Source organism: Patiria miniata, unplaced genomic scaffold (assembly GCF_015706575.1).
Source record: "Patiria miniata isolate m_02_andy unplaced genomic scaffold, ASM1570657v1 HiC_scaffold_24, whole genome shotgun sequence".
Lineage (NCBI taxonomy): Eukaryota > Metazoa > Echinodermata > Asteroidea > Valvatida > Asterinidae > Patiria > Patiria miniata.
This window is the reverse complement of record NW_024037063.1, coordinates 13,481,809-13,491,143: the sequence shown is the minus strand read 5'-3', so window position 1 is coordinate 13,491,143 and position 9,335 is coordinate 13,481,809.

The window sequence follows — 9,335 nt, the reverse complement described above, 5'->3', positions numbered from 1 at the left end:
TCATCATTTCTCTATATTCCTTCTGACCTTAATATGAACTTCTTACAATTCTTACACAAACAAATCTTAATCCATATTTCAAGTATGTAGACCTATTATCTTCTTGGAATTATAAATATATTTCTTGCAATTTTCTGTGATTGTTCTCCACATATGATGTAAGTAGTGAATTCCAATGCCAAAATGTCGAAAATGTTTGCCCTTTTATGAATTTAGTTGACCATCTGTTCTTGGTCCATGCCTTGAATGCTCTCCGTACTCTTAAATTTCATGTGATTGCCGCATTTTCCCGATCGCGTGCTCGAAAACAAAAATGAAAGGTTCGTTTTCGTTCACTGAACGATAATCTTAAACTGAATTCAAATTCCCACTAAATGTGAATGATTCTGGAGCTAATTTGGGTGACAATTTGCTTAAGTTGAACGGGAAAATCTTTACTATGGACTCACTGTGATATTATATAACATCATTGTATGATAGCAAGCAAGCAAAGGCAGGGTTACAATTTGTTGTTTTACGAATTGTGACAATGGACTCAACCATCATCATGAAATTTGGTTGTGCCTACACGAGAAGTAACATCCATGGCTTTATGTACAATGTAGGCCTATATAGTCTAATTTTTACTGGACAAAAAAGACAAAGCACATGGCAAATCTTTCTTACACACATTAAGCCTATTATCAACTAGCATCTACTTAGGCCTACAGGAATTTCCCGAAAACTACATCTTAATAGTTATGCTGTACACAAAATGCGTGACCTCTCAAAACGAAAGAAAAAATCACTCATAAGGCCTATACACTTGTATTCGATCTCATTTTTCTTATCGGTTCGTGAAATATACCGGGGGACTTCCCAATTTTATTTCATACAAGGGGGGGGGGCTCGTCATTCATGGATTATTTTGGAGCCTCTGTGTTTCCTTGTAAGTGTTCTGAATTATATAGGCAGAAAACATTTCGAAATCCCATTTACTCTTTCAATCGCCGAATCACATGATTCCTCCATAGAAAGCAATTTATATATCATCAGGCTTCACTTGCAGTTGAAGTTAGCTTTGTGCTAACAAGACAGTTCAAACACTCTGTGCACTAACACATAAGCTCAGTACATGTCTTGCTCAATCCCTCACGCTCTATATTTAACAAGACAGAGCACGCATGCACAATTTTATTCAATTGAATGTCAAAAAGTTGGTATAATACGCTCAAGTGGTTAAACGTGATGAAAATGAAAAATTCTCTTTAGCCGTTTGCATGCATTGACTATTGCCTTCACATGTACCATTAAGGTACATGAAACAAGCGGTACCTGACTAGTGCAAGCCACAAATGACAGTGGGTCGATGCAAAGAGGTAAAACAGTTGGTGACTGCTCTATGTTCCGACACCCCTATGTTCCGACAACCTAGATTGTGTTACTCCCGGTTAGGGTTAGGGTTAGGGTTAGGGTTAGGAATAGGAATATGTGCAGTCGGAACATAGGGGTGTCGGAACATAGAGGTGTAACCAAACAGTTTAAATCAAAAGTTACAGTTATAGTCAGCGAGTCAGTGCGTCAGTTTTGCACATCTCTATCTCTATCCATATGGTCTTTGTGTTTGTAACCTTTGTATGTCGTTCTTCTTAACATGAGGCTTTTCCTTAACCTTTTTACATATAAGCTGTTTGCATTTGGAATGGTTTGTCAGGTTTGACATTTCTCACGTATCCGAGCACATCTCCCGTACCCATGTTTGATCGTCTCGGTCTATGGATCCCCTCCCCATGGGCGTCGCGAGGGGGGGGGGGGGGGGCGGGGGGGGGGTCCTTGCACCCCCCCCCCGAAAACGAAAAAAAGGGAAAAGAAAAAAAGGAGGTGCGAAGCCACATTTCTGTTAATTTGATGGGGTGGGTTAGGGCAAATGCTCCCCTGCTTACGCTCGGAAAAATGATAAATTGAAAATATAATGAAAAAGTTAAGTTATTTTGGGGGGAAATTTGCTTTGCCCCCCCCCCCCCCCGGACGACGTCCTGGCGACGCCCATGCCCCTCCCCATACTCCATGAATTTTGACAGCATCTATGCCCTTCACCTGTTAGACTTCAGTTTAGAGACATTCTTGCCACCCATTCGATAGACCCTGGGGTGACATGAGGATTGCTCTATAGTGGTCGAGTGATCCCATCTACGAAAATAACCCCTTGCCATGAAACACCATCTAGAAAAAATAAACACAAAACGAAAGGTTGTTTGGGTGGCAGTAGGTCAAGTCAAGTTGCCATTGCATAGAAAACAAGACACGCTGTATCCTAATTTGTGTGGAAAAAATCATAATAGTTTGCTTCGACTAAGTCACATGATTGTGGTGATGGTTGGAAAAACACTAAATATTGAGCAATTTGAATTTTGCGTTGTCACTGAAAATGAAAAGTACTGATGAGAAGAGAATTGCATACATGAGGACGTGAAGACTTCGAATGGGAAAATTTATGCTAAATTCTATTATGAAAATTAACCATGTGGTGGGGAACTTACAAAACCGAGACAGGGCTAACCTAGAATACTTTGCTCCGCCACAATTTCCTGGTAATTCCCTCCCCCCCCCCCCAAAAAAAAAAAAATTAAAATAAAAAATAAAAAATAAAACAATTAAATAAAATTAAAAATCATTGAAAACGTGAGTGTACAAATTACCTTGGTCCTTGAAATTATGATGCATTTTGCTTGTAAATTTGAACGTTGATTTGCAGATTGAAAATTGTTATATTAAAGAAAAAGAATCACCACAGAATCACCCACATGGTATGATTTCGAAACTCCAGCAGTGCTACAGTGCTATATGACACATTGTCCCCAGTTATGTCGAATAGCTGCAAACCGAGAAACAGTTATGTATCACCATCGATGTTTTAAGACCAATATGGCCAAAAAATACTTCTGCTTCCGGTTTCCCTACCTACCCTATTCTGACAGCCCTACCCTAATTTTTTTAATGGAAAATATGAGGGGAAAAAATGAAAACCATCAATTTCTACGTTTTACCCTTGACAACACGTAGACGCCTCCATATGATCGTGCGGAAAAAAAAGTGTGCAAAAAAATCTCTACCAACCTACCCTATTTTCAAATGCCATGTAATCGGAAACAGAACTTTTTGGGGGCCTAATAAGTCCAAAATCGTCCCTTATGATAGCAAATGATCTTAGGAGGGCCAAGGTCACACGTGACATGTGTTTTGCAGAAAAAAAAACTTTCTATCGTCGTGTTATTAGACACCCTCCGAAGCCAACCGTTATTTCACAAGTTTTCAAACGAACAAATAAAAGTGTCTTCTGTAGTGTGTATAATAAATATATTTCATTTGATGGGATATTACCTGGCACGGAACCAGACTACGACTCACCGGGACTGTCTCTCTGGAATATTCTACAGGTTGTGATCACCGGAAAGGCATGGCCAGACCTGGACAGACAGGCAAAATGACTTAGTAGTTTTAAACCAAAGTCAACTTCCAGTTACTCATGGTTCTGTGTTCCTTAGAAACTGTTGATTGTTATAATCGTGACTTGTAAATATTTATACTGGTAGTTCATTATCACACAATTTCAATCAAGTAAAATTTATCAGACACCGCATCCATTTAATGAGGTCACTCTCCGCAAGACAACCTTTAATTCAATAATTTTAAAACTAAAAAAAAAATTGCCGCGTTTAGTCACATATTGCATTTGAATTATTGCATTCGTGCAATAGAGAGAATATTTTCATTCGTTGAAAACTCATGAAAAAATTCTCACCATTGCACTCATAATCATTCATTATTTGTACATCAATTGATATAAACAAGACCAGGCAAGCAAGCTTAGTAACGATTCAAAATCTACATATATAGTCTTAGAATGCACAAAATTACATTCAATTGATTAAGATTGGCCATTTACTTGAAGTCTTTTCATGCATCTGATCCACACAATGGGCCACATTTATTCCAATCACTCGCGTTACTCTTGACAATAACACTGCCTGGCTCACAAGATGACCGTGAGTCAGTTGGTCGGTTGGTCGGTCCGTCCGTCCGTCCGTCCGTCCGTCCGTCAGTCAGTTATCGTGAGATAAATGCAACAGGCCTTTTGTTACTATTCTCATTTCTGACTTTTTGCAGGTTTTTTGGTCTGTTTTGCAATGGTCATCGAATTAGAAATTTGGAGATTGGATATTTGTAATTATATTTACAGAAAGTGAACGTTGTAAAGCTGTGACGACAAATTTCATATGCACCTAAGAAGGTTGCAACTTCAAAATGTCTGTTTAATAACAATGCGTGTCAAGGTAACCGGTTTCAAGTTGTCATGTCACGTTGATACAGCTGGATTTACAGTGATTCATCTATATAGTCAAGGGAAGTTATAAACATCGCCGTGACAGAATTCACAAGCAATCCATTTCAGTCCGCCACGGATGATTTTAAGAAAGACGATTCTGCAATTCTTTTTGTAAGACGTTGCTCCTCGACCTCCCGATCCAAGGTTATATACCAGGCCCGTATAGCCTGCCTGACGCGAGGGTGGGTCTTTATATGACAACAAAAGGACCCGTCTTTTGCTAACATGTGATATTAATGCCGCAACTCTACAAATCTAAAAGCCACGGAGTAGAAAATGTTATTCTCGACAGTTATTGTCAAAATAAAATATCATGGACATCTGAAAAGAGGACTTATTTCGAATATGGGTTGGTTATTTCGACTCCCCGGCCCCTCGATCCCTATGGCTACATGCTTCTATATAGAATACGGATGATTCAATTTAAAAAAAAAAAAGAAAAAAAAGGGAAGGAGGGGGTAAGAACCGTCATATTATTGGTTGATTGAGCCTATGGAAATTAAGATTAAAAAAATTGCCAACATTCATTAGACAATGAAGCCTTGATCATTTCAACGTCATTCTTCCTGTTTAAGATCTCGAAAGAACTGGAAGACTGTCCCGTTTCGGTTCGTCCTCCCACTGGATACGTGAGTGCCCCGCCCCTACCTCCATCCCCACGACCTTTCTCGCCTGCGTGCAGTTTCTCGCGATTCTAATGCTTTTATCCGAAAAGGAGCCTGTATCCTGTCATAATAGCAAACTGACACTTGTCCTAGTATGTCTAATGGTACAGGGATTCGCTGGAAAATATTTGATAGAGGAAGCCACTTCCTCGCTTCTCAGAAAATCAAATGTTATCACGGTCCTGTACTGGTATCGAATTTATTATTTTCTTTGGACGTTGGTGTAATCCAGCCAATCGATTTCCATTAAAAGTTGGACAAAACATGTAACAGTTGCTTCAATGTATGCCCACGAGACTACATAGCTTGAATTTCTTACAACTTTTGCACAAAAGTGCATTTGTTCCCCACGACCCGGATGTGTTGCCAGTCAAGGATATGTTTTACATTTTAGTTTTAATGAAAATATTGTGTATCTTTTGTGGTCAGTGAGGTGTATCGAGATTAGCGTAACATGACCTATTTTGATCCGTAGTCACAAGCTCTTTGGGATCTGACACAACAGGAAATATTTTATGATTCTACGGTTCGTGTGTCCGTTGCCCATTGGAAACTCGGCGAGCGGAACGTATACAAAATCGAGACAACTTCCTCTTTTCCAATGATGATATAGATAGTCATGATATTTGCCCCAGCTTTTCCGTGAAAAAAAAATGGATGAGACTGATATTAAGGCCAAGTATGCCATAAAATTTAATGGGTTTTTTTTCAGCCTTAACATATTTTGGCGACCTCTCTTTCTTTTCGTTCGATTTTCTCAAAACCTTCACGGTAAGCTTACATTAAAACAACTTGCGATTATTTATTTGAAAAGTCGACGAAAGAAACGCTACAAAGTGAGAAATTTGGCTGAAGTTTCACTCAAAATTATTAATTACACTTTAATCTTATAAAAATGAAATATACGCATAACAATCAAAACTTATTTCTAATAAATTAAGAATACAAAAAACTATGCACCAGCTACGAACATTCTGTTCGATACATACGATATTGCTCTAAAAGTAAAGGAAATGCGTGGCTCATATACAGGCTACCGACAAACTAAACAAAAAACACTCACGTACACATCAGCCATTTCGATTCTATTTGATAAAATGTTTAGTAAGCAATTATTGCAAACGAAAACAGCCAATTTGTGAAGAGCTAACAATCTTGGTTAGTTGGTAGGCGTCTATGTTCCCATGCATGACAAATGCATCGGTGTACCTGTTGAATCCATTGATTAGTACGGTCACGTTCATCGGTGGTGTCTGGTGTTACCATCGGTCATAATGGTGTAACGCGTGTACATGTAGAGGCTACAACCCTTCGGCGTCTTTGAACATTTAGTACTTAGTTTTTCGTGGGGGTTCAAGTTCAATCTGTGTGTTTTGTGCATGATTTTGGACCTTGAGTTCAATTTGCCCAAGTCGCAATCCTCCCCAAATTGAATCAAAACTGGGGTCGTGACTTCTGCCTCCCGGGCCTTTCTCCCGAATACATTTACCACAGACCAGACGGTTCTATCTAGAGGGAAGGCACTTTTGCAATGTGACATCTTGTGCCTCGATTAGTGAACGGATGTGGCCGTGTTTGTGACGCCTCCTCTTTAAGACTTGGCGTGAATAAATATGACGTCATGAGGGAATATAAAACAATTGCTGCACTTCATAGAAAAAAGCCTCCTCGCCGTAGATTTCTGAACAAATCCTTTAATATTTGCTATTTTGCGAGAGCAATCAAGTACTTTCAGGAAGATCACGAAAACGTCCTTGCAGCAATAATGTTCTCTACAGGTTCACCTTTATCTACGATATTGCCATAGCATTAATCCCCCCCCCCCCCCCCCCGATAAAGTTCAGTGGCGTAATCTGTGCCGGGGACTGGGGTGATGGGGATAACTAAAATAAAAGCAAATTGCCCGGCCGTGTAAATTCGAAAAGCGCGAAAAGGGGGGGGGGGGCATGTGTTTGACACCACTTGACACTAGGGACGCTGTTCGTGATACAGATGTATATCTTATGTGTACTTACGCCACTTAACCTTACATCAAAACGGCGTATTTAAAGCTTTTGTACTTTTTCTCCCGTTTACAGTACTTTTGAATAGCCTACATTTTGGTTGTTGTGAAGTTCGAAAAATACCTCAAAATTGTTTGTTTTTCACCACGAAAAAGTGGGGGTGATCGAATAGCACACCCCCGGTCAAAAAGTGGAGGATATACATGTATACCCACCCCCCCCCCTCCCCACCCCCACCCCCGGATTTACGCCCCTGACGAAGTTGCAGAAGCAGACTATGCATCTTTGAAAAATATATAACACTTATTAAGTAGAAATCTATACTGTCAACACAATCCATTAACTTCGAATTATCCAAACATTTGGTCCTTGTTGGTATTTGTGGGAGTTGTTTTTTAGGTTTTTGCATTGTGTATCTATAAATAGGTGTTTCTCGTATGTGGTCGAACATTTCGAAGGACAAATCCTGGTTTTAGTTGGGAGCATATGTAATATTTTTTCGTATTTCGAAACTCCTTGTGGAACATTGGTCTGTGGGTAAACCTGCGGGTTGTGGGTTCGAGTCCAGCCGGGGTCATGGTGCGTGTGCCCTTGAGCAAGGCACTTTGTCACTCTTGCTTCTCTCCACCCAGGAGTAAATGGGCAGAGATGGTTATTGTGATTGATTAAGCTTGCTTGCGCCTAACAGGCAGCATCGAGCTGTATACTCCCCAGGGAGCTGAGTGGTATTTGGAATGTTTAATTGGCCCAATGATCAGGGGTAATAATAATACTGTAAACGGTGTGATTTAGTCTACTAATAAGAGCGTTCTTAAATGTCGATTATTATTATTATTATTAAGGTAATGCATCGTAACATTGCAAATTCAGAACAGCAAACGAGTCACTGTGAGGGTTAAAAGATCCTTTTTAGTAATTCATCCATGGAAGGTTTGGGATAAAATATATTAGACCCGCACGAGATTCACGGAATGTACTTTGGTATAATACATCTTACGTAATATTATATTCGCAATAAAAGCATGAAGTTGTTTTTCTGCCTCCTGGAAGGATACAATCAATCTTTTGCATGAACGACCTTCGCATTACTGATCATTGAGACGCGCTATTGTTGTAAAGTGGTCTCAATTCAAACCCTCTTGTGGTCAAGTAAACCAGACAACAAAAGCCATTCAAAGATATGAAGAATACAAATTCATTTTCAAGTTTTGAGAGTTTTATGGAATTGTGAGTCTGTGTTTATGCCGCCCTGTAATCAGTGTAGAATCCCTGAGTGTTTCATCCATCTTTCATCCAGGATTGCAATTATGATAATCCCCGAAGTTTCTCACCGAAGAAAAGATTAGCTGAATGTAACATCCATCGAAAAGTTCAGTTCACATTGTGAGAAAACCTTGGTCAATGGATGACAAAGCCGATTTGTTTGTATTCGGGGTCAGTTTTGGTTTGAACATGTCGAAAAAACAGTATCAAAGTCTTTAAAATTAGCTCTATATACTAAGCCGTCCTTGATTGGTATATGCATGTATTGAAGTCTCTAATCTTTGATTGACATTTTTTATATGAATAGAGGAGAAAGTATACACGTGCATGGTATGAGCATGGAGTTGGTTTGAGCACTGTGATGTGCTATGCGCCATCAAAATTTTGTCCTGTTATAAACTATTCTTGTGAGTATGATGTGGAGAAAATGTACACATGACGCGTATAAGATAAAGCTGCTTTGCCTTTTAACGCTCATTGTTGTGATGTTTCTGTGTTAGAAATTGTGGCGTAAATCTGCTGGGTGCCCGGCGTAATTAGCTCGGTCTATTGAATATCCCCTTGCACAGCAAGGGTCTATGATATGCGAGTAGATCCGCGATTAATTAGGCAACTAGACTGCGTCATGACCTCGAGATTCTGACCATTCAGCGGGCGCCTTCAATATCGGGTCTTCGGTAACCCATTTTGAAAGCCATGTCGGGTTTTATTAGATCTACATGCCCGTTGTTGTATCACAACAACGTGACATCCAAATTGACCAATCAACAGCTTAGTCCACTTTTTCAGAATGAATGACGTCATGGCGACTCTGATGGCTGGCGCGCGACGTCGCATAAATTTGCATGCTTAGATATATCAGACGTTGGCCTGGAGACAGAGAGGGCTTCGTTGGACAATGGAGCTGTAAACACAAGCTCTATACTCAGACTATCATTAGCTATGCCAGTTGATCAACCCATTAAGAAAGGACACAACCAATGATCAACCCATAGGGGGCCTAGGTATTGAGCGATCTGAAGAATGAAACTTTTGAAA